The 26,793-nt window shown below is 37.6% G+C and overlaps 1 protein-coding gene and 1 long non-coding RNA gene across 13 annotated transcripts in view; one reads left to right on the top strand and one right to left on the bottom strand.

The window, feature by feature from the left end:
- LOC102403942 overlaps positions 1 to 6,564 on the bottom strand; it is a 59,477-nt gene extending 52,913 nt beyond the window's left edge. For 7 of the 9 annotated variants that reach the window (XR_003102737.3, XR_006544154.2, XR_006544155.2 and 4 more), the window contains exon 1: positions 6,160 to 6,564. This is a non-coding gene — a long non-coding RNA (uncharacterized LOC102403942). Of the gene's footprint in view, positions 1 to 6,126 lie in introns of all 9 variants that reach the window. The other 2 variants (XR_003102738.3, XR_003102739.3) reach the window with 2 other exon arrangements.
- Positions 1 to 26,793, top strand: part of STARD13 (StAR related lipid transfer domain containing 13) — a 482,949-nt gene that overhangs the window by 101,570 nt on the left and 354,586 nt on the right. The window lies entirely within an intron of this gene.

The raw sequence follows: 26,793 nt of genomic DNA, 5'->3' as shown, positions 1-26,793 counted from the left end.
GTCTTTTCCAATGAGTCAACTCTTCGCATGAGGTGGCCAAAGTACTGGAGTTTCAGCTTTAGCATTATTCCTTCCAAAGAAATCCCAGGGCTGATCTCCTTCAGAATGGACTGGTTGGATCTCCTTGCAGTCCAAGGGACTCTCAAGAGCCTTCTCCAACATCACAGTTCAAAAGCATCAATCCTTCAGCGCTCAGCCTTCTTCACAGTCCAACTCTCACCTCCATACATGACCACAGGAAAAACCATAGCCTTGACTAGACGAACCTTTGTTGGCAAAGTAATGTCTCTGCTTTTGAATATGCTATCTAGGTTGGTCAAAACTTTCCTTCCAAGGAGTAAGCATCTTTTAATTTCATGGCTGCAGTCACCATTTTCAGTGATTTTGGAGCCCAAAAAAATAAAGTCTGACACTGTTTCCACTGTTTCCCCATCTATTTCCCATGAAGTGATGGGACTGGATGCCAGAAGTATACCAAATAATAAAATAGTAAATCTTATGAAGAATTTAAATTCATAAGCTTCAAAAAAGCAAGAAACCATTCCCCTGAATAAGCTCATCATAAAACTAATGGCTACAGGTCTCAAAACATTTTTGAGCAATATTATGTGATATTTCAAAAGGAGATTTCCACCCCCCCCCCCCCACTGCCCCCTAGATTTGTGGAGAAGTACTGTGCTACTTGGAAATAATCATTTCTTGGAAATAATCACAAGTCAGTAAAATGCCTAAAGTCAAGTCTGAATTTTAAAGTATCAAGTTCAGTTTATTTAAAGTTCTAAAAGAGCAACATAGTATCCTAATTTATACACTGGTATCTATGGCTAAAGGAGCAACATTAGGATTTCTTTACACAAGCTATCTTATCTCATGTTAACTTATATACTCAATGGTGCCCTACAGACCTGAATGAGAGGCAGGATGATTTCATCTAGCTGGGTGTTGCTTTGATAAGTCTGTTTCTCTTTTCACATGATCAATCACCAAATGTCTACTTCAAGTAAGAAGTAGGACTAAATATCTAACTCATTACCAAGGAATATAATGTAAGCATGTGGAAGTTGATAGACCCATAAACCCAGAATATTTAAAAATTTTTTATAAGAAATTTTCCTAATGGGAACAAAAAAGTGAGAAATAAAAGTACAGAAAGAAAAAGATAAGGGAGGCAGGAAGGGGATGAATAAACATTGACAGCATCCTTTACAAATACCTAACCATTATTATTCCACAAGAACAAGAAAGAATCTTGATTTTACAACTTCCATTTCTTTATGAATTTCTCTATCAGAAATCTTATATACTGAAAGTCCATTATATTGTGCAGAACGCCAGTCTTAACTGCAAATATATGACAGTATTAACCTTCATTCGTTACTACTTTTGATGGTTCTTCTTTCCCTAGTTAAGAAGCCTGTGTCTGGCAAAGTTCCACAGCCACAGTTGTGTCATGTACATTTCTGAGGAAGAAACATGGTTATCTCCAAATGTGGGTCTTCAGAAATAAGTCAGACTATAAAAATGAACCTAATATTAACTAAAGATGGAGTATCACAGTCAACAAAACCCTTTACCTGAATTCTGATATTAAGACCTAATATCTTTCTCTCAAGTTTTTAAGTGAAGATAGTGAAGGAGAGAATCAGTTTTGCCCAGAGTCACTTAGTTAACAAATAGCAGCAAGGGCGTGTTCTCCCAACTGGCATCATTAACCATCTTCAGTAAGTCATTTCAACTTCCAAGTTAAACTAGCATATCTTCTGTTAATAATACTTTCTCTCACCCACTACATTCCTATTACATTCTCTTGAATTTGCAGGACATTTCAACGTAAAACTGGTGAGAGCAGAATTCCCTATGTATCCCACTTTTAAAGGGAATGACAGTATTTTACTTTTAAATTAGGTTAAAATGGGTGTTGGTTTGAAATAGACATCCTAACATACGAAGGAATTAGCCTTCTAAGTTATGCTTTTGGAAAAATATTTAAGAATTAAGCACAGAATTTTCCCAAATGACTTTTGTAAACACAATGAATAAAATTATACAGGATTTTCTTATTTTACCTATTGATACAATGTGATATCAATACATTCCTTGATACTGAAACATCTTTATTACCTTCTGCTGCAGTAACCAAAACAAACAAACCACATGTTATATTAAGGCAGTGGACTGCAAGCTCTGTTACAGCCTGCAGGTTGACTGTAGGTATGCTCCACTGTCTTCTCCCTGCATTCAGGCTGAAGGAGCAAGAGTAATCATAGGAGAGGGGGTAATACAGAGAGACTGAGTGAATCATGCAACTGTTCTTAATGCTTGTGCTTGAAAATGGCTAATCTGACAACCATTCAGATTCCACTGGCCAAAGCAAGTCACATGGTCAAGCACAGCATCAATGAGGTATAGAAATAAACTCCTTCAACAGTGTGGGGAACAGAGAATGAATATTTGTGAAAAGTAATACAAACTGTCATACTTATAGTCAAAGAACAGACCCTTTCAGGCCATGGTAAATTATTCTTTTAATAAACTATGTGCTATTACACATATGCATAATCATAAGTGAGAGTGGGTATGTAATTTTTATGCTTTTTTCTCAAGGATTTAGTAGGCTGATTTTATTTGCTTAGTAAAATGAAATGGGGAGGTGGGATGGGGAGGGAGATGGGAGGGAGGTTCAAGAGGAAGGGGACATATGTATAATCCGCTATGGCTGATGCAGGTTGATGCTTGACAGAAAAAAAAAAAAAAAAAAATCCTGCAAAGCAATTATCTTTCAATTAAAAATTTTTTAAAGTAAAAAATTGAAATGGGTAGCTTTCTATATTTTCTTTATGTTCTATATGTGGTTTTACTTATTTCTCTTAAGGATAAAAGATTTCACCAGTACTACCTAGAATTGGATCCTTTGCTGGGGGAAGTAATTACTGGATAACTTTAAAAAATATTTTCTTGTTATTGGTAGAATACCATTAGATTTTTAAGTAGTTTTTTATTTTCCTAGAAATCATCCACTTCATGATTTTCAAATTTGATAGCAATAAATTATATGTGCACATTTAACATGTTTTCTACATGTTATAACTCCTCCATCACTTCTAATCTTTATGGGATGTTCCACATTTACTATTTTGTGGTTTCTTGACCTTTTCCTCCCCATTTTCTAACACTTTTACTATTATTGCTTTTATCTTTACTGTAGTCTTCCTTTTGATTTCTCCTTTTCCACTTTCTAAATTATTTAATAAAAGTCTTGCTCATAGAATAAAAAAAATCTAGCCAGAATATTTTTAGAGCAGCATTACATAATCCCATTAAAATGAAAACTCAGTGAGAGCTGTATTTCTACCCCTTTGTTCACTAATAATCCTCAGGCGTCTAGCACAGTATCTTCTTCACACAGAGGAGTTTCACAGTATTCATTCAGAGAAATCTGTTTCTGTAGTCTTTGTTTTCTTTTAGACACTATGGTTATTTCTTAATTCCAAGAGGCTTGAATTTCTGTTTAAACTTTCAATATCTTATCTAATTCTGTGGTTCTCAGATTTTGACACCCATCAGGCTAGCTTGAAGAACTTAGGGAAAAAACACTGATTTTTACATTTTAAAACGTGGGCTCTCCCCTCAGTTTCTGATTCATTAGGGTCGAGATTTGGCTCTAGAATTTATATTTCTAATAAATTCCCAAGTGATGCTGAAGCCATGCTGGGATCCACATTTTGAGATTTACTGGCTATTTCATTGTATTAAAATGTTGGTTCTGCTTTGGAAAATTTATGTGAGTTAGCTATCACTTTAACTATGTTTTTAAAACCCTAAGGGTCATCATATATTTTTTGTGTAACTGAAGATAGACTAACAGTTGTATAGTACAATGTATATTAAAACAATTAAAGTCTTGTTTAATTCTTAGTATTAGAATAGCCTCCTCTGTTCATGGAATTTTCCAGGCAAGAATACTGGACTGGGTTGCCATTTCCTTCTCCTCACCAGACTACTCCACAGCAATAGCCTTAGTCCTTTTTCAGGAACCTATGTTGTATCAAGAAGTTTTCTATGCAGCGTGCTCACAATGAATTCATTCCTTTATTTACTTCAAGGCCATTATTAAAATCGCTTTTGACTCATAAAAACTTTACTGAATTATTGCCAAAGTAGCATTTCAGTTGTCTTCACTGATCTTCTCAAGTCAAAGCGTTAGTGGCTCAGACCTGTCCCACTCTTTGAGACCCCATGGACAGTAACTGGCCAGGCTCCTCTATTCACAGGATTCTCCAGGCAAGAATACTTGAGTGGGTTGCCATTCCCTTCTACAGGAGATCTTTCCAATTCAGGGATCCAACCTGGGTCTCCAGCATTGCAGGCAGATCCTTTACCATCTTTCCTGAGCCACCAGGGAAGTCCTCATTGATCTTTAATCAATATTAATGATTTTTAATCATTGATATTTAATCAATATTAATTTGCAAATCAAGGGTATATCAGTTATTTTTCATCAAACATCAGAGCAAACATTCTAAACTTTTTAAAAGTTTTAGAAATAATTTCAGCTATGAACATAAAACCTCTCCAAAAATATTTGTATTTCAATTATGTGCAAGGATAAAACTCACAGTGCACAGCACACTTTTTTCACTGAAAGTAAATGCAGTGACATAGTCACGATTTGACAGAATTAACTGAAGAGAAAAAATTTCCACAAATGAGATGACCATGTTTATTTGTATATATTTGTATTAAATAAACAGCGCAATATGGGTGGAATAGAGTTGGTAGAGGATTTAGAAGAACAAAAGAATCTGGCAAGATGCTAAAGGACTTTGGAAAAGCCTGGTGTCTACCAAAAAGCAAAACGAGAAAGTTAGGGTATAGCAACTTTGTCCTTAATTCTAGTCATTTCTTATTTACTGACTTTTAATAGCTAATGGGAAGGGCAGAAATTCCACCAAAAATCACTGAAATATTTAGTATACCTAGTATCACAGCACCCTCTATCACATTATAATTTATAGAACACATTTATGTGCAGCAGCGGCTTTAACTGTGAATATTCATTTATGTGGAATTTTCTGGATCTAGTGCTTAGTTCATTACTTTTCAACAATGGATTTCTCCAGTTTTGGTATCATTAGCATCCAACCGAACGAGCATGACTGCATGTGCTGACAAAGTAACCCTGAACTCCACATTACTGCAGGTGTGATCCTAGTACCAAGGACCTAAGTATTAAGTATCACCAGATAATTTATCAGAGCTATTTATTATATTATATTGGCAAAAAAAATTCATTCAGGGTTTTTTCCTTAACATCTTAAGGGAAAACTGGAAGGAACATTGTGACAACCCAATAGAATTCTACCCCCTGACGTTCCCAGTTAAAAACTTTAGGGTTAAGACCCATCTGGTTTAATAAGCTTTCCAGGGACATCTAATGAGCGGACATCTAGTGAGTTTGAGAACCACGAGTAGGAGAAACGCCCGGTGGAGCAGTCTAGACAGTGGGAGCTGGAGTCTATAGGAAACTTGCTTCACCAGCTTTCACTAGCACTCCCATACTCGGTTACCACACCATTCCAATAAAGAAGAACCACACAATACTAGCTACATATATATCATCCGATCTACACACTTCCAGGAAAATCGAGGTTTCCAAGCATCATTCAGGGAGAATTTACGTTGATTTTGCTGACTTGGGAGAAATGACGTTTTCTGTTAATCTCATAGAAACACGCCACGCAAACAAACCTACATACACCAGGGGTGTTCCTGAGACTACCTTTCTGAAATCTCTTTAGCCTGTTTTCATAGCAAATTCCCTACTTCCTCATGGGCTCCAGACACACGCTGCATGTTTTTACAACACAGCTTTAATAAGCAAAAGGAAACAAAAGCTTTTATAGCACAGAGCAGTCTAAGCCACAAGGTCTGTGCCATCTTCCCACCCAAGAAAGAAATAGTGGACTCTTGTCTTGGGACTAATGAATTGGTAACTGAGAAAAATGCCTGAGAGGCGTTCAGGAACAAGTCATGAGGAAACAAAAAAACGTTCTGTTTTTCTGGACTTAAAACTAGAGGAAGAACTCAGCTTCCTCTCCATCTTCGGTATTTATAGCTAACACGTACAAGTCGCTTCCGCTGCGAAGTCCTACAAAGTACCTCCTGCGTGAGAACTCGGCAGGGCGAAAGCTCGGGTCTCTCCTTTTCCGAGGGCGAGTGACGAAAGCCCAGGCCACATTTTCTCTGGAAGATTCCGGGAGAAGGGCGCGCGCCCCCTCTGCGGGCAGCGAGAGACTCAGCACCAGATGGCGCTGCCGCACCGAGAGCCGGAGCCTGGGCGGCACGGTACAAGGGAAGAAGCGTCACCAGATTCTTTCCTCTGCGTCCGTCGCCGGAAGTGCGCGCTGGCGCCAGCCTCTGGTCCCGGATATTAAGACTTCTGGAGGGTTACCGCGTGAGGGCGGGGTTAGAACCGGAACCGAACGGCGACCGTCAGGCCTCGGGGCGGAAGCCCCGGGCGGCGCTAGTGGGGGCTAATTTCTGGTGCGCGCGCCTCGGCGGGAGCGCGAGGGGGCGGGGCCTCGTCGTGCGCTTGCGCATTGTGAGAACGTAGGCGCAGCGCGTACGTCTTTCTCCATATTTGCACGTTTGCTGGCCCGGCAAGGCGGAAATGGTGGCGTAGTAGGTTTTTTTTTCTTCCTGCCCACAGGGTTTGAGTTTCTGGCTGTGAGTCAGGTTTCTGGAAATCTTTGTGGAAAATTAATGGTATACTCGAGCTGTATTTTCCTCTAGAGTATTATGTGAGCCAAATGCCTGCTGGGCGCGGTCCCAATGCTGGGATGGGCCCAGCCTTTCCTTCTAAATGTCTTCCTGAACCGGCTTGACCCACCCACTGTGTCTTTAAGCACCAGTCCTGAGGCGGTAGCGGTGTCACTAAAAAAAAGGAATGCAGGCAAATACACTATTCGTGAGGAACATAAAAGCGCTTCTTATTATGTAAGGAAGCATGTCTTTTGGTCTTTTAGCAGTGCTTCAGAATTTAAGGAATTAATTAGCTTTATTTTCCCTTTCTGTCAAAAACACTTCATATTCTGTGTTTTATGGTGTGGTCTTGGTCTTGATCAAATTTTAGCTAAAGTAAGGCTGTCCGTGCTAATTGTTTGAAAGGAACAGCATGTCCCTTTTCCAATATTACGAGTCAGAGGCAAACCACTTAAAAGACGGATCGTGGTAAACTTGTGAGAGTTCACTGCCTTTGTTTTGTGATGCAACATGGAAACAACCAAGAAGGTTGCAAAAATAAAATCTGTGTGAACCTGCACCCAACCAGTTTTAATTTTAGACTGTTTCTGAAAGTGTCAGATGCAAGGTACTCCGTTCTTCCAAGAAATTTCTTCAGCTTTAGTAAAAACACTTTTAACTTTGTATTTCAGAATTCTTCCCGGTCTGCTGCCTACGTAAAAACTAAGTACTTGTGCAAGCCAGAGCAATAGAGACTTTTCAGCAGTTATACTGAGAGAAACAGACTGGGGAATACAAGCAAGATAGCCTGCAATAGCCATTTTACGATTTTTGGAAGAAACCTTTTCATGGTTTTGGTTGTAGGTGTTGTAAAGAGAGCAATTGTGGGTTGAGGAGTACCTTGATACTATATTTATGTGAAAAGCCAAAAAAAATTTTTTTCCAAAAAGTGAGCAATACCACAGGATCATTGAAGATTCATCACCAATAGTGTGAGAAGGAGGCAAGATGGAGTGGGAAGTAATGGAAACACTAAACATTAGCCTTCCTTTAGATAAAATTAGGTAAAGACCATGAAAAGGTCAGAGCCAAAGCAAATAGATGTGGAAAGCCTGATTAGGAAGACAGGAAAGATAGATTTTAGACCTCAAATGGAATGTGTAGAATAAGGAGTAAGTTCATTATATGGTTCAGTTTTGGAAATATTGCAGTTAGCTGCTTATTTTAACTTTCGGTACATTCCAGTCTTCCCTGTGTCTGGTATGTAACCAACCTTAAATTGAGACAATGCTTAGTTTTGCCACCATTATACTAGTAACTTGCATAGTGCTTCATAGTAAAGAATTATTAATTAATTCTGGCTATATGTATATATTCACAAATAGTGGCATTAAAACCAGTTCCCTGCGAATACCCTCAACTCTTTGTCCCTGACTTCTGCTTTCCTGGCAAAACCCAGATCATAAATGAATTCACGCATTTATCTTTTCTTGCCTGTACTTACACCTAGGCAGCTTAACAATTGGGTGGACTAATGTGACCTCATCCAAATGGTCTCTCCTACTCTTTTCTGTAGTTATTTTGCTCACTTTAAACGAAGTATCTCATTCTTTCTCTACACTTGGAATCACTAACTTTCTCCTCAACCAGTGACTTTGCCTCATCCTTATTGGAAAAACAGTTGTGAGCCTCGCCAAGAATTCTCTCCATCTTCCCACCATCTAGTCTACTTGCATCTGCCTCTTTATCTTTCCTTTAGTTTCACAGAATGATGAATCTTTCAATCACATGGCAACAGTTGAGATGGTTTTTAGTTTTAGCCATTTGAATGGGTATATAGTGTTATTTCATTTTTGTGAAGTATGTTGAAAACTTTACCCATTTTAAAAATTGAGTTTGTTTCCTTGTAATTAAGTTGTAGGAGTTATTTGCATACTATGAACACATCTTTTTTCTTTGTTGAGATATGATTGGCAAACAAAGCTGTATGTGTTTATGTAAACACCTATATGTATACATGTATATGTATAGAACTTAATAAGTTTGGAGTTAAGTATACATCCGCAAAACTCACCACAATGTATGCCATAAATAAACCCATCACCTCTAAAAATTTCCTCCTGCTTTCAATTTTTATTATTAAGTGATAAGAACACTTAGCATAAACTCTACCCTCTTAGCAAATTTTAATACAACATTCTTAACTGTAGGGACTATATGTACAATAGAGTTCTAAGACTTAGTGATTGTGTTTAGCAAACTTTGTACCCTTTGAATAATACCTCTCCTTTCTCCTTCCCCTGTATACTTTTTTTTTTTTTTTTTTGGTCAGAATGTGTGTTTTGAATATTTTTATTCCAATTTGTAACCTTTCATTTTCTTAACAACATTTTGAAGAAAAGTTGTTGCAGGTTGTATTTTTCTAGGAATTCATACATATCGTCCAAATACTAAAGTTCCCTAGCATAAAGTTGTAAATAAAGCCCTCTTAGTATCTTTTTAATATTCACAGTATATTACATTTAGGCCTAGAATGCACTGAAGGTTGATTTTTCTATATTGTATTAATATAACAATAGGGGGTGATACCTTTATTTTTGAAAAATAAGAATCCAGTTATTCCAACAGCGTTTGTTGAAAAGATTCTCCTTTCCTCTGCTGGATATCACATTTGCACCTTGGTCAAAAATCAAGTAATTTTCTGAGTCTATTCAGTTCCCTTGATAAGCATGATGTATCCATGTGCCAACTTACACACCTTTTTTTAAATTATTATTGTTTTGGCCATTCTACGTTTTTGTGTGTTTTTTGCATTTTAATATAAATTTTACAATTGATGTTTCAATTTCTAAAAAGTCTTTTGGGATTTTGGTTGGAATTCTGGTGAATCTGTTGATCAGTTTGGGAAGAATTGACATTTTAAAAATACTGAATTTTTCTGTCTATGATTGTGTCGTGTCTCTCCCTCTATTTATTTATTTTGATCTTTGTAATTTTCAGCATAGAAGTCTTCCACATATATTGTTAAATTTATTCTTAAGTATCTCATGTCTTTCATTATAAACGAATTTAAAATTTTTAATTTATTATAAATGTACTTTAAATTGTATTTTTAGTTTATTGAGTCATAGTTTTCAACTTCAGAATTTGTATTGGATTCTTATTTGTAGATTATTGTTCTCTAGTGAAATTCTGACATGGGCCTAATAGCTTCAACATTTAGGTCATCTATGGATCTTATTTCTATTCCCTTTTCTTATTTTTGTTTCCTAGTATGCCCAGAAATTCTTAATGGAATGCTGTCTTTGTTTGTGAAAAATTTTAGGCTCTGAGTCATGTGTTGTTGTTTTTTTTTTTACTTCCAGAGAAGATTTTACTTTTGCTTCTGTTAGGAAACTAGGCTCAGAGCAAAACACCTTAGCTTAAATGGCTTTCAGTCTGTTAGGTCTAGCCTATTTCAGCTTCATTCTTACTCCTAGGGTGGCCCTTCTTCTGTCCTAACTGAAAGCCTGAGGTGTTTTTAAAGGCTCTTCCTTCCTCAGTTCAGTTCAGTTCAGTCGCTCAGTCGTGTCTGACTCTTTGGGACCCCATGAATCACAGCATGCCAGGCCTCCCTGTCCATCACCAACTCCCGGAGTTCACTCAGACTCACGCCCATCCAGTCAGTGATGCCATCCAGCCATCTCATCCTCTGTCGTCCCCTTCTCCTCCTGCCCCCAATCCCTCCGAGCATCAGAGTCTTTTCCAATGAGTCAACTCTTCGCATGAGGTGGCCAAAGTACTGGAGTTTCAGCTTTAGCATCATTCCTTCCAAAGAAATCTTAGGGCTGATCTTCTTCAGAATGGAGTGGTTGGATCTCCTTGCAGTCCAAGGGACTCTCAAGAGTCTCCTCCAACACCACAGATCAAAAGCGTCAATTCTTCGGCGCTCAGCCTTCTTCACAGTCCAACTCTCACATCCATACATGACCACTGGAAAAACCATAGCCTTGACTAGATGGACCTTTGTTGGCAAAGTAATGTCTCTGCTTTTGAATATGCTACTAGGTTGGTCATAACTTTCCTTCCAAGGAGTAAGCGTCTTTTAATTTCATGGCTGCAGTCACCATCTTCCTTCCTAGTTGCCTCTAAAGTCCAATTTATATTTTCTAAGAACTCTGGGACTCCTGAAAGCTCTTGGCTTCCCTGCTTCTAAGCTGCCTGCTTCTAAATCACTCTTTATGAGTGATTTCTCAGGCTCTGGAATAACTTTCAAATTAGCAAATGAGTCAAGAGGAAAAGCAGAGATGAACATAGGCAGACTTCTCTGCACCTTCTCCTTAGGATCTTGTCCTTTCAAGATGCTATCAAAAAGATATATTTAATATTTTACCCAGCTTTTCTAGATCACAGTTTATAGGGGTGAGACTACTTTTTTTTTTAAGTCTATTACTGGCAAAAATAAATGTCTTTATTCTGAGAATCTCAATGATGCTAATAAAGGTAGTACTCTTTTTTTCTGTACCATTGTCACCACTTCTTGTCCCCACACATCAGAAACAACCCAGAAGACACACCAGTGACTTGCTTTCTTGCTTCTGGAGGTGTCTCTAGGGCCTCCTAGAAGTAATATCCTCTAGCTACAGATGGCTTCCTAAAGAATACTCTTAACTCTCTTTAGGGTTTGCTTGACTCTGTCTTCTGCCCTGGCCTCCTTCCAATGAGGAACTATGATGGTTCTGCTGCTGCTGCTAAGTTCGCCTCAGTCGTGTCTGACTCTGTGCGACCTCATAGACAGCAGCTCACCAGGCTCCACCGTCCCTGGGATTCTCCAGGCAAGAACACTGGAGTGGGTTGCCATTTCCTTCTCCAGTGCATGAAAGTGAAAAGTGAAAGTGAAGTTGCTCAGTCGTGTCCGACCCTTAGCGACCCCATGGACTGCAGCCTACCAGGCTCCTCCGTCCATGGGATTTTCCAGGCAAGAGTACTGGAGTGGGGTGCCATTTCCTTCTCCGATGATGGTTCTCAGTTCGGTTCAGTTCAGTCGCTCAGTCGTGTCCCAATCTTTGCGACCCCATGAATCGCAGCATGCCAGGCCTCCCTGTCTATCACCAACTCCCGGAGTTCACTCAGACTCACGTCCAGCGAGTCAGTGATTCCATCCAGCCATCTCATCCCCTGTCGTCCCCTTCTCCTACTCCTCCCAATCCCTCCCAGCATCAGAGTCTTTTCCAATGAGTCAACTCTTCGCATGAGGTGGCCAAAGTACTGGAGTTTCAACTTTAGCAGCATTTCTTCCAAAGAAATCCCAGGGCTGATCTCCTTTAGGATGGACTGGTTGAATCTCCTTGCAGTCCAAGGGACTCTCAAGAGTCTCCTGCAACACCACAGTTCAGAAGCATCAATTCTTCGGCGCTCAGCCTTCTTCACAGTCCAACTCTCACATCCATACATGACTACTGGAAAAACCATAGCCTTGACTAGACGAACCTTTGTTGGCAAAGTAATGTCTCTGCTTTTGTATATGCTACTAGGTTGGTCATAACTTTCCTTCCAAGGAGTAAGCGTCTTTTAATTTCATGGCTGCAGTCACCATCTGCAGTGATTTTGGAGCCCAAAAAAATAAAGTCTGACACTGTTTCCCCATCTATTTCCCATGAAGTGATGGGACCGGATGCCAAGATCTTAGTTTTCTGAATGTTGAGCTTTAAGCCAACTTTTTCACTCTCCACTTTCACTTTCATCAAGAGGCTTTTTAGTTCCTCTTCACTTTCTGCCATAAGGATGGTGTCATCTGCATATCTGAGGTTATTGATATTTCTCCCAGCAATCTTGATTCCAGCTTGTGTTTCTTCCAGTCCAGCGTTTCTCATGATGTACTCTGCATAGAAGTTAAATAAGCAGGGTGACAATATACAGCCTTGACGTCCTCCTTTTCCTATTTGGAACCAGTCTGTTGTTCCATGCCAAACCAAACGTTACTGTGCTATAGCTCCATTGGTGCTTTCACAATACAAATACATGTTACAGTCAGACAGGAAGAAGTGCATCCTATTATTTTTTATAGATAATAATACACACACACACACACACACACACACACACATATATATATATAGTCCCTGACAGAGAATGGATTTGATTTCTTACTGTAATTTTGAGTAATAATTATATACATTGCCCCCCAGTTTGTGCTATAGAAAGGCCAGAATGACCAGACTTTAACCCATATCCTACCACTTCTTCCATGGGTGAAATTGAGCAAGTTAAGTTTTCTAAGCTTCAGTTTCCCTAATTTGAAAACCAAGAAGATGTCTGCTTTCCAGGGTAAAAAAAAAGAAAAAAAAAAAAAAGATGGGCTTAAAAAAATGATACTGCTTGTAATGTCTGATGCATGATAGGTTCTATTATTACCTATACAATTTTTTTCTGGAGAAAGGTAATTTTAACTTCAAGGGGAAGTGGTAAGCCATAACTTCCCCGTGTGGCAGCCATGTTTAAGAATCCATAATATTTGCAGATTTTTGCTCATCACGTAGTTTATTTTATTCAGTAAACATTGACTGAACCTCTATTAAATACTGAGCACTGCACCAGTACACTGGTATGCAAAAATAGTGGAATATCTTTCCTCCCAGCTGTGTAGATACAGCTTTTCCAATTATTGAAAGATCAAACTGTTCATTTGAAATGGTTTTACTTTTACTTAGTGTTCAAATGCAAGATTTGTTGTTTCATTCTCTTGCTGCTATTTAACAAATCCTGAAATAGTGTTTGTTACCTAGAATGAAACTTATTAGAATAACCTTGAGTAAAATTTGGTTTAAAGAAGCTCTAATATGAATGACTTCCAAGTGACTTGTGTTACTAACAAACCAATAGACCAGTGTACTGATTGCCGGGAGAAATATCAATAACCTCAGATATGCAGATGACACCACCCTTAGGGCAGAAAGTGAAGAGTCTCTTGATGAAAGTGGAAGAGGAGAGTGAAAAAGTTGGCTTAAAGCTCAACATTCAGAAAACTAAGATCATGGCATCTGGTCCCATCACTTCATGACAAATAGATGGGAAAACAGTGGAAACAGTGGCTGACTTTATTTTTCTGGGCTCCAAAATCACTGCAGATGGTAAGTACAGTCATGAAATTAAAAGACGCTTGCTCCTTGGAAGGAAAATTATGACCAACCTAGACCACATATTCAAAAGCAGAGACATTACTTTGCCAACAAAGGTCCATCTAGTCAAAGCTATGGTTTTTCCAGTAGTCATGTATGGATGTGAGAGTTGGACTATGAAGAAAGCTGAGCACCAAAGAATTTATGCTTTTGAACTGTGTGGTGTTGGAGAAGACTCTTGAGAGTCCCGTGGACTGCAAGGAGATCTAACCATTCCATCCTAAAGGAGCTCGGTCCTGGGTGTTCATTGGAGGGACTGATGTTGAAGCTGAAACTCCAATACTTTGGCCACCTGATATGAATAGCTGATTCATTTGAAAAGACCCTGATGCTGGGAAAGATTGAAGGCATGAGGAAAAGGGGACTACAGAGGATGAGATGGTTAGATGTTATCATTGACACAATGGACATGGGTTTGGGTGGACTCCGGGAGTTGGTAATGGACAGGGAGGCCTGGCGTGCTGCGATTCATGGGGTCGCAAAGAGTCGGACACGACTGAGTGACTGAACTGAACTGAACTGAAGCAGTGTCATAAAATAGAACCTGAATTCTGCTCTAATGTACTAATAATTAGCTTGATTCATCCAGAGATTAGAGAATAGGCTCTTATCAAACAATGGAGTGAAGTTCTGTTCAGCATGCTGGTGGAGGACTTGCTTTAAAGAGGAACACTAGTTTATTTTGTAGTTGAATGTTCATTAAAAGAACTATCTTCCAGCTTTTCCCTTTTAACTCTGCTCTTTAAATCATTCTAGTTCAGACAGTTGTGGTGGTGGTGGTGATTTAGTCGCTAAAGTGAAAGTGAAGTCGCTCAGTCACGTCCGACTCTTTGTGACCCCATGGACTGTAGCCTACCAGGCTCCTCCCTCAATGGGATTCTCCAGGCAAGAGTACTGGAGTGGGTTGCCATTTTCCTTCTCCAGGGGATCTTTCCGACCCAGGGATCGAACCCAGGTCTCCCGCATTCCAGGCAGATGCTTTAACCTCTGATTTAGTCGCTAAGTCATGCCCAACTCTTGCAACACATGGACTTATAGCCTGCCAGGCTTCTCTGTCCGTGGGATTCTCCGGGCAAGAATACTGGAGTGGGTTGCCATTTCCTTCTCCAGGGGATCTTCCTGATCCAGAAATTGAACCCAGGCCTCATGCATTACAGCAGATTCTTTAAGAACTGAACTATGAGGGAAGTTGTAAGCTCCTTGAATACAGAGCCTTGTCAGACAATTGTAAACTGCTTGAATACAGAGCCTTGTCTTCAATATTTATCATATCTGCTCATACCCATCCCTAATGTGTACCTAATTCCTGTCCTACCAGGGAGCATTATGGCTGTACAGTAGAATGGACTGAGTAATTTCATAACATCCTCATATCCAGTAGGAGATTCTCCCATGATAAGAAAATATCTTTCAAAATTGAATATTCTGTTTTCTGAGGCTGATTTGCTTTATTATTTAGTGGTTTGTTTTCATTTTCCTAATAGTAGAATAAACAAATGTAGCTTGGAACAGATTTTTTTTAATTCTCATAGTTATGATCATAAAATTATCCAAATTAGTCACACAGATTAAATTTTCTAATTTAATTACTTAAAAATGTACAAAGAAGTAATGACAATACAATTTTATCATCTTATTGACCATTTCTGTCATACTGCACCGTTTTGTTTTCCATGTTTGAATTTGCAGTTATTTAGTTGTATCACTGTGGTTTCCTTTTTTTAAATTGTATCTTTTCTATAATTGGTAAACTTATTTGTATTTCCTTTGGAAAGGTCATATGTTTAGTTCACTTACAGGCACACAGAAAATGAAATGCCAAATCTAGACTAGCTTTCCCATAACTCTGCTCTATTAATGTCTTAAAAATCACTAAATACTCTTATTCTAGATCCTAATCAGGTCGAGCTAGAGTGTCAGATCTGATCTCTATGTGTTCCATAAGGGATTTCTCAGTCCTGTTACATTCCAATAATTTAAGTATAGATTTTCTGGCCATCATCTTGCCTTTTATAATGTGCTTAGATGGGATCAGTAAAACAAATGTACCCTTCATTTCCCTGAATAGGGTTATTGTAGAGAAATAATAGTTCATAAATAAGGGTTCAAAATTTCTTTTATCCCCAAAGCACAAATAGTCATATTGAGGGTTGAGGGATAGAATATATTTACCTCAGTTTTTGTGGTAGGAAAAAGAATAAGCTTTATATAGTCAAGATAAAGTTGACATTAGTACAAAACAACATGATATATTCTAAGAACTACCTCCCAAACACACACACTTTGAAGAACACCTTTGTCATATCCTTTTACCATATAATTGAATTATTTAAAAAATCAAAATAATTGACATTTGCTCTCAGTTTATCTACCTCTTGAAGCTTTAATTTTAAATTTTGCAAAAAATTATATCCTTAATTTATTGCCTAAAATTTTCTCTGATAAAACTTAAAATGCAAATTATTTTTACATAGATGTATTAATGTGGAATTGTTACAGTTCAAAAATAAATTTTACTTCCTAAACTTATTTTTTGAGACTTCCTAGTGGCTCAGATGGTAAAGCATCTGCCTACAATGGGGGAGACCCGGGTTCAATCCCTGGGTTGGGAAGATCCCCAGGAGAAGGAAAGAGCAACCCACTCCAGTATTCTTGCTTGGAAAATCCCATGGACGGAGGAGCCTGGTAGGCTACAGTTCATGGGGCCGCAAAGAGTCGGACTCATTTTAAATCATCAATATTTAATTTTTATCATGATGAAATACTTAATCATCTATCCTACACTGCTTTTAGGTCACCAGTATCAACATTTAAAGGAATACTTGGAGCTAAAATTTCCAATTATTTTTTTTTACTTATTAAAAAACTTTTGGCTACTCATTCAGATTTATATACAGTAGTGGAAACTGATTTTTACTTTTCCTTATATTCTGTGCAGAATTTGAAAAAGTTACTAGATGAGAAAGGGATGATGTCTTCTTTTATCGAGAAAACAGTTTTTAGTTTTCCCTACTGTCTTTGGGGTTAATGTTTCACATGTAATGAATAGTTTGCGTAACAGAAGGCCATAGCTTATGGAATAATGAAACAAGATTGTTTTTATAAAGTAATGTTAAAACAGATCCAAATTCTACCCTCATGGTGCTTGTAGTAGGCACTTAGTGACTAGATTAAAAAGGAAAATATATCCAAAGAGCATGTAAATGTTCTGTAACCGTTTTTAGCAGTGTTTCAGCAGTGAATTCTGTGTCTAAAGGAAATATATTAGAAAAAAAATATTGAGCTTCCTAGGTGACACAGTGGTAAAGAATCTGCCTGCTACGGCAGGAGACTAAGAGATGTAGGTTTGATCCCTGGGTTGGGAAGATCCCCATTTTCTTTTTCTCCTATATAACATTGTACACAATCACAAAATATGGGTATGAAAAAAAATAAAACTTCCAGTTGTAAGCATCTTTAAAACAAAGGTTACATAACTAAAGTAATTGAAGAGCAAGAGATCTTTTAAAAACATTGAATTCAAAAGTCTACATGTAGAATTACATTTAAATCTAAAAAGAAAACGCCCTTCTTTTCTGTCGTAACTTTCTACTTCTTCACCAACTCTTTCCATGCCTTGTGCAGAATATTCGTATATTGCTTCGAGGCAACTTTACACGGACGGAAGTATTGTTATCCAGTTAATTCATATGGCTCTCACCGAACTTGGGTACCATTCCAAAGAAGATAATCTTATTCCAAAAGTCTGATACCACAAAATAACATAATTTTTAAAGTCCTGATGTTTAATAATAGGTGACTTCAAGGCATAAAATAAAGAGACATTTGATTAATAATGAGAAATTTGAGACAGAAAAAGTGAAAAGTTGACTAAAAAAGGCTGCAATTTTAGGGCTACTTATTGGTTTCCCTGGCCTACTCCAAAACATTTCTGTTGTGATGTCCTAACTCTTATATCTACTTATTGATCAGTCATCAATTATTATTGAAAAATTCTAGTTTCAAAGTTCTAACCAGTATTCTAATAATTTTGATATCAGTTGGAGAAAAAAAAGACACTCACCCAATGGGAAATACCTTATGATCAAGTGTGAGGTGGTGTGTCTCGACTGTATAGCAAAGAAGGGCAGAATAAGAACAGCCATCATTTGTTAAGGGCTTAGTATGTGCTGAGAGTTGTCTACACACCATCTCTAATAGTCCTTATGGTCAGATCAGGATGGGTTCTCCATGGAACAGGTCAAGTTTACTCAGGAGTTTGAAGCTTTGATTGACATCAAACTTTCCAGTTGTAAACAAGGACCATGGTTTTAAGCTAACATTGACCTAATCTTGTTATTCCTGACCTTTTTCAATCTATGTCAGCATAAACTAATTTGTTTTTTTAACAAATGTAATCTTTTCCTGAACAGAAATAACTTTATAAGGTGAAAAGAAAGCTTTATTTTTTCTTTCTGTCTACCTTCAACTCTATAGAACGGACTAGTTCTTCACCTTTTAAATGATTTCCATGGTGGGTCTCATAGATTTTCCAATCATTATGAAAAACAAAAACATCCTTTGATCACCTTTTGACACAAGAAGTGTCACTTAAATATTCTGAATCTCCAGGCCATGCGTAATCTCACAACTGCATAGTCTTACCTTATTTGAAGCTTATCCTCAGTGTTGAGAGTGTTTCAGGCTCAGAGACTTGCAGTGTTTGGGTTCTCCTTTGTTTCTTTCTCATTCTACTGCTTCCTCACGCAGTGTGCAAGCTCTGGGCTCTGATCCTCCAGAGATGGACCACTGTTAAAAGGATTGGAGAAAAAGACTCAGGTTTACATGGCCACTGTTGTGACAATCTGGAACTGACAGTCTGGGGACTCTGATATTTAAAGAAGGCTCTTTAGATTCTTCTGCCTGGAATTTCCAACTACAGTATTCAAATATTGTCCTTTTTCCTGAGTGACCACTGAGGACATCAACCAACACTTAGTCATAGACATCAGATTTCACCCCACCAAGAGCCTTTCTGTTGAAACCCCAGTGCCCTTTCAAGTGGCTTTCTCCTTCAGGTGTATCTCTTGGGTAAATTAGTCTCTTTTATTTTTATTTTTTCAATGTAAATTTATTTATTTTAATTGGAAGCTAATTACTTTACAATATTGTATTGGCTTTGCCATACATCAACATGAATCCGCCACGGGTGTACATGTGTTCCCCATCCTGAACCCCGCTCCCACCTCCCTCCCCATACCATTCCTCTGGGTCATCCCAGTGTGCCAGCCCCAAGCATCCTGTATCGTGCATCTAACCTGGACTGGCGATTCATTTCTTATATGATATTATACATGTTTCAATGTCATTCTCCCAAATCTTCCCACCCTCTCCCTCTCCCACAGAGTCCAAAAGACTGTTCTATACATCTGTGTCTCTTTTGCTGTCTCGCATACAGGGTTATCATTACCATCTTTCTAAATTCCATATATATGCGTTAGTATACTGTATTGGTGTTTTTCTTTCTGGCTTACTTCACTCTGTATAATAGGCTCCAGTTTCATCCACCTCATTAGAACTGATTCAAATGTATTCTTTTTAATGGCTGAATAATACTGCATTGTGTATATGTACCACAACTTTCCTATCCATTCATCTGATGATGGACATCTAGGTTGCTTGCATGTCCTGGCTATTACAAACAGTGCTGTGATGAACATTGGGGTACACGTGTCTCTTTCGATTCTGGTTTCCTTGGTGTGTATGCCCAGCAGTGGGATTGCTGGGTGATAAGGCAGTTCTATTTCCAGTTTTTAAAGGACTCTTCACACTGTTCTCCATAGTGGCTGTACTAGTTTGCATTCCCACCAACAGTGTAAGAGGGTTCCCTTTTCTCCACACCCTCTCCAGTATTTATTGCTTGTAGACTTTTGGATCGCAGCCATTCTGACTGGCGTGAAATGGTACCTCATAGTGGTTTTGATTTGCATTTCTCTGATAATGAGTGATGTTGAGCATCTTTTCATGTGTTTGTTAGCCATCTGTATGTCTTCTTTGGAGAAATGTCTAGTTCTTTGGCCCATTTTTTGATTGGGTCATTTATTTTTCTGGCATTGAGCTGCAGGAGTTGCTTGTATATTTTTGAGATTAGTTGTTTGTCAGTTGCTTCATTTGCTATTATTTTCTCCCATTCTGAAGGCTATCTTTTCACCTTGCTTATAGTTTCCTTTGTTATGCAGAAGCTTTTAACTTTAATTAGGTCCCATTTGTTTATTTTTGCTTTGATTTCCAGTATTCTGGGAGGTGGGTCATAGAGGATCCTGCTGTGATGTATGTCGGAGAGTGTTTTGCCTATGTTCTCCTCTAGGAGTTTTATAGTTTCTGGTCTTACGTTTAGATCTTTAATCCATTTTGAGTTTATTTTTGTGTATGGTGTTAGAAAGTGTTCTAGTTTCATTCTTTTACAAGTGGTTGACCAGTTTCCCCAGCACCACTTGTTAAAGAGATTGTCTTTAATCCATTGTGTATTCTTGCCTCTTTTGTCAAAGATAAGGTGTCCATAGGTGCGTGGATTTATCTCTGGGCTTTCTATTTTGTTCCATTGATCTATATTTCTGTCTTTGTGCCAGTACCATACTGTCTTGATGACTGTGGCTTTGTAGTAGAGCCTGAAGTCAGGCAGCTTGATTCCTCCAATTCCATTCTTCTTTCTCAAGATTGCTTTGGCTATTCGAGGTTTTTTGTATTTCCATACAAATTGTGAAATTATTTGTTCTAGCTCTGTGAAAAATACAGTTGGTAGCTTGATAAGGATTGCATTGAATCTCTTTTAAAAGACATTTGCTTCCCTGGTGTGTGCATGTGCGTGCATGCTCAGTCACTTCAGTCGTGTCTGACTCTCTGTGACCCCATTTCCTTCTCCAGCGATAAAGTATGAAGTGAGTGAAGTGAATGAAGTTGCTCAGTTGTGTCCGACTCTGCGACCCCATGGACTGCAGCCCACCAGGCTCCCCTATCCATGGGATTTTCCATGGAAGAGTACTGGAGTGGGTTGCCATTGCCTTCTCCAACTTCCCTGGTGACTCAGATGATAAACAATCCACCTGCAATGCGGGAGACCTGGGTTCAATCTCTTTGTTGGGAAGATCCCCTGGAAGAGGGCATGGCAACCCACTCCAGTATTCTTGCCTGGAGAATCCCCATGGACAGAGGAGCCTGGAAGGCTACAGTCCATGGGGTTGCAAAAAGTCAGACATGACTAAGTGACTAACACTTCCACTTCCAAAAGATATTTTGGCTTATCTCTCTGGTCAATGTTCGTATGGTTAGTAAGACCACTTGTCTTTCCTTGGCCTGCTTGTGTGTAAAAGAGCTCCTAACATGGCTCTTTCTGTCTGCTCTGCTGCCTTAAGCTGATATGGCCACTGCTATACTTTTACATTTCTCAGGTCTGAGTCAGACACCATATATAAATCAAATTAATTTATAATTTCATGAGATACAAATAAATGATTTCTCAGAAGCACAGCTTTTTTTGGTAACCCCCAAAAAACAAACTTTTATCCTGTGTTTTCAGGAAAAGAATTTGTATACACATCTCACCATACACACAACTCAACTGCAGGTGTATTAAGAGTGCTCAAGAGTAAATGTCAACGTTTTAAAACTTTTAAAAAGTTTTTTTATGACTTTTGTTGTTGCTTAGTTGCTAAGTCATGTCTGACTCTTTTGCAACCCCATAGACTGTAGCCTGCCAGACTCTTCTGTCCTTGGGATTTCCCAGGCAAGAATACTGGAGTGGGTTGCCATTTCCTTCTCCAGGGGATCTTGCCAACCCAGGGATCGAATAGATGTCCCCTGTGTGTCTTCTCAGAGAAGGCAATGGCACCCCACTCCAGTACTTTTGCCTAGAAAATCCCATGGACGGAGGAGCCTGGTAGGCTGCAGTCCATGGGGTCACTAGGAGTTGGACACGACTGAGCAACTTCACTATCACTTTTCACTTTCATGCATTGGAGAAGGAAATGACAACCCACTCCAGTGTTCTTTCCTGGAGAATCCCAGGGACAGGAAGCCTGGTTGGCTGCCGTCTATGGGGTCGCACAGAGTCGGACATGACTAAAGTGACGCAGGAGCAGCAGCAGCAGTGTGTCTTCTGCATTACAAGCAGGTCCTTTACTGGCTAAGCCAATTTGGGTAATTTTTAAAGGACTTTGGGTAACTTTTAAAAAGGGACTGAGAAAAAGAGCAAGATATCAAAGAAGAAGAAAACTGAAGGAACCAGAAGAAATGCTGAAAATTATAATTCAGGAAATTTTTTCTAAAATAAGGATTTGAAGTTACTCATTATATACTTAAGAATATTGATCCACAATGACTAACACCAAGATATTGTAGTGTACTGGGTTTAAAGAAAAATAAAATATTTGACTATCTAGAAAGAAGAAAAAAACACATGATTTACAAGACATTTCAATTAGATAATTATCAGACTTCAAGAGCAACACTTTATGCTCATAGAAAATAAGTTTATCTTATTAATACTCTCAAGGGAAAAAAAAGTGAATCAAGCATTTTGTATCTAGCAAAATTGACTTGTAAAAAGGGCAGAGGGGCTCATTATCCCTTTCTAAAGAAATCTACTAGAGAATCAACTTCGGGTAATCACATGACCAGAAAGACATACAGTTTGTAAAATTGAGACTGGAAAACTATGTAGAAAAACTCAGGTTTTTCAACAGATAACTTGTAGCAAAAATAAGTTTTGGATTAAACGAGGCTTCAAAAACATACCAAAAAATATATAAAGGAGCAAGACTAGCATTATAGGGTACATATTTGACTGCTGAAACTGAAAAATGCAAGGAAATAATTACTGTAAACAAATAATGATTCCTTACAGAAGGAAGAATGGGCTTGCAGTTGGTGTGGAGTATTTAGAGGTGTTTTGCATTGTGGAGAGGAAGTTCAGGGACACTTTTACTTCTTGACCCGATGGTGGTTAGATTGTTCACCTTTGAGTAATTCATTAAGCTGTGCATCTGTTTTGTATACTTTTCTATATTTGTACTTTCCTTTACAATAAAAATATTATTTTGAAAAACTGGTCACAGAGAGGAGGGAGCAGAGCGGCAAGGGAGAGTTAAACTCCAATGAGAAATGTTGAGATACTGATGTCTATAATGCATGTTTAAAATCTTTTGATATTTATATAATCTCCTTATATTTCTTAATATAAGTCTTAGTTGTAAAATATAATACAAAAGCAAAAATCCACAAGATTCCTGTTACCTACAGACAAAAGTCAAATTCCTTAATATGTAGCATTTTATCTGAGGACCACATTTCATTTTCATACATCATTTGCTTCCATATCCACTAGGCATCAACAGATGGATTCAGATAAAAATCCTCACTATCGTTTGAGTATGCTGTATTCTTTTTGTGTTTTCATGCCCTTGGGATTCCCTCCCTCTGAAATACTAGTATTATTCCTTCAAAACTCAGTTAAAGGTTATTTCCTCTATGAACTCTTCCTTTTCCCCAGGCAGAATTATTTACTCTTTTGTCTGGGTTCTCGTATCATTTTATATGATACTTTGTCTTAAATCCCTGCCTGTAATATTATCTGTCTACGTGACATTTTCTCTGTAGACTAGAGCTCTTAAAGGAAATACGTTGTGTTTATTTTGTTTTCACTGCACTTGGACAGTGCTTGGCATATGAGTGAATGAATGAGAAGAGACCGGAAATTGATTAGCTCCAAAGATACTTTACCTAAGAAAGCCTTTGGGTGCAGGGAAAAGATGCAGTTACCTAATCAACTATGTACAAGTGGAAAAACAAACAAAAGGCCATGAGACTACAAACGCTTGTCTTACACGTCACTATGTTAAGTAGAACTGTGCATCATGTGAGTCTTCTGTGTTCACACATCTCATGTTTTATTCTGTCACTTTTATCCATCTTTAATGGATCATATCACAGGATTTAAAAGAGACGTATTAGTTCTTCAACTAGTATGGCACTTTCTTCTTAGTCTGTTCATGTTGGTGATGTATTGTGATTGATCAGAAAGGGTATAGTCATAGCTCTCACAGAGAATACAATGCAGTTAAAACTCCGGCATCTTGAAGCTGTGACAATATTCTGGGTAAAATATGGGCCAAAAAATTAAATGGGAAGTAATAAATAAAACTTTATGAGTAGATCTTATTAATATTCCCATTTTAATCCAATGAGACAGCAGAGGCATAGAGAATTTAAGTAACTTGCTCAAGTCACCACAGTAAGCACAGAAATCAGGACCTGAATTTAGCCAGCAGCCTGCTTTCACTACACTGAATACAAGCACTAAATAAATGATAGTTATCATTATTCTGATGGAGAAAGGGACTCTTTGTATCCAGCTTTAGGAATATGAAAAATGAAGGCCTCTCATTTCTCAGACAGATCTGGAATCAAATGTCTTTCTTGGTCATTTAGCAGGATAAGTTAATTAGTCTCAGTTACGGGAAGAACAGATTACAAAAAATTGTCAAAAATAAATTTAATACAAATTACATAGCTTGGGAAAATTTTCACATGTGCTTAAATTTCTTCTTTGTATTCTTAGTGTTCCTTGAAAGTTAATTACACAAGCTTTTTTGAGATACAGAACTAATCTATTACTTGAAAAATAAATGGCAAGGGCAACTTTCAGTCTATGCATAGCTTTGACCATTTATATTTGGGATCAAAATTCATGTTACATGATTTATACATGCTGTTGCAACTAGATATTAATAGTTTAAGTGTTATAAAATATTTTAGTTGTTTTTAAAATGGATGTTTCTTTATAAACGTTGTGCTTTCCTCCAAAAAAGATCAAATTAATTATCTTCAATCTCTAAGTCAGTTAGCTAGTGAGAGTCTTCTTTGCAAATAAAGAAATTAAAGGATGGCATGCTACACCAGTTTGGACAATCAACAGCAGTGAACCACCTCATTCCTTGCTATATTTGCATAAGCGTAAATGTCTTATCTTAGGAATTTTTTCCTAAACTTTCTTTATATGAAATTCAAACAAAGATTAGGAAGATAATTTTATTATTTGGTTTTTTTGTTTGTTTGTTTTTGCAATCCTGTGTCATGGCTTGGTTGTATGTAGCAGAAAAAATTCAATGATTATTACATCAATGAGGTTTAGTATTCTAGGGCTAATACCTATACATAGGAAACTTTGAAAATAGCTACAAGGATAGCATTTAAAAGTTTTCTTGTTGAAGTAGGAAAAACAAAGAGACATTGTTTAAATAAAATGTGAACTATAAAAGGTAAGTAATGGATAAAGATCCAGGAAAAAAATATTTCAGAGTCAGATATTATTTCTCAAAAAGCTAAGTCTCAGGAAAAATTCTTGTTTGGTTATGTTGTAGTTACAAAAATATTAAATTAAACTGTTAAAACTATGTATTTAAAATATTGTAGTAGAGGATAAAAATAAATTCCAGTAAGGAACAAAACCTAATTAAGTATTTCTTTGCCTTCATCCATTTTTCCCAAAGAAAACAGTTATGTTCCTCTAGCCACTAGGGCTTCCCATTTGTAATGATGTTAATAAAACACCTCAAATGCTTGTCATTATTTAAAACTCACATCACTTGATCCTCAGAACAGCCCAGAGGCAGAGCACGTATCGTATTTTCTCTGTTTTTGCAGTTTTATTCTTTTATCCATTCATTTACCTGTGATGTACTAACATAACAATAGCTAACATTAATTCACAACTTGCTATGTACCGGACACACTTTCAAGTGTTTCACACATATAAACTCCCTACAATCTAGTGAGTGCAAAATTATTTATTTATGGTTTTACAGATGAGGCAACCAAAATACAAAGAAGAAATTTTTATAGTCCCACAGCTAGTGAGTGGCACAGCCTGACTTTGAACCCATTACTCTAGCTCCAGAGCTCACATTTTTAATCACTCTTCTCCTCTCTTGGCATGGTAGCAATAAAAACCTATTATAACTATGATTTTATGAATAGACAAGCAGAGAAGGACATGGGAAAAAGTATTGTTCATTCAACAAAGATTTATTGAATACTCATTCTGATTCAAACAGTGTGCTAGGTATTTGGTGGGAAATTAATCAGACCTCCTCTTTACCCTCCTAGAGCTCACAGTTTAACATAGAAGCTGCTCATTAAACAAATTAAAATAATTATGCAAGGCAAATGTTTTGCTAGGGGAAATATAGGGGTTCACAGAAATTCACAGGAGTGATGAAGGGCTTCCCAGAGGCAGTGGTGATTAAGCTGATATTTAACAAGTGAGTTGGCTTATCTACCTTGAGTCTGTTTAACCTAAATTCTAGGCTCTTTCATCTAGACAATATAAATAGAACAGAAACAAGAGGGCTATAATATCAAGTACAGTATGATTTTCAAAGTGCAAGAGTCTACATGGGTCTGCTAATAAATTTGAAAAACTTCATGTAATAGACAATGTAATAACATTTTTTGTCAAAATTCACTCAGTAGTTACTTATCAAAATAGACCATAAACCAATAGGAGAAATCTTTAAAGTTATCAAACCACCTCTAAGGGTCAAACAGTTTTGTCTATTGGTTCTTTGAGATTTTCAAAAAATGGATAATTTTCATGCAATATAAATTTTCTATATCTTATTTACAAAGATGCACAACTTCCATATGTATTTTATGAAACCAATGTTTTCTTGACACAAAATAGGACAAAAAAATGAATATGGATTCAAAAAGACCAAAGAAATTCTTCCCAAGATGAAAATCAAAAAAATTAAAAGGAACTGCTTCACACAGCCATGTACAGTTGGTCTCAAGAATATAAGGATAGTTTAATAATTATGAATCTATTACTATGGTTCATTGATAAGACTAGTTATCAAAA

The sequence above is a fragment of the Bubalus bubalis genome, chromosome 13, assembly GCF_019923935.1.
Source record: "Bubalus bubalis isolate 160015118507 breed Murrah chromosome 13, NDDB_SH_1, whole genome shotgun sequence".
NCBI lineage: Eukaryota > Metazoa > Chordata > Mammalia > Artiodactyla > Bovidae > Bubalus > Bubalus bubalis.
This window is presented reverse-complemented; position numbering and strand designations above follow the sequence as displayed.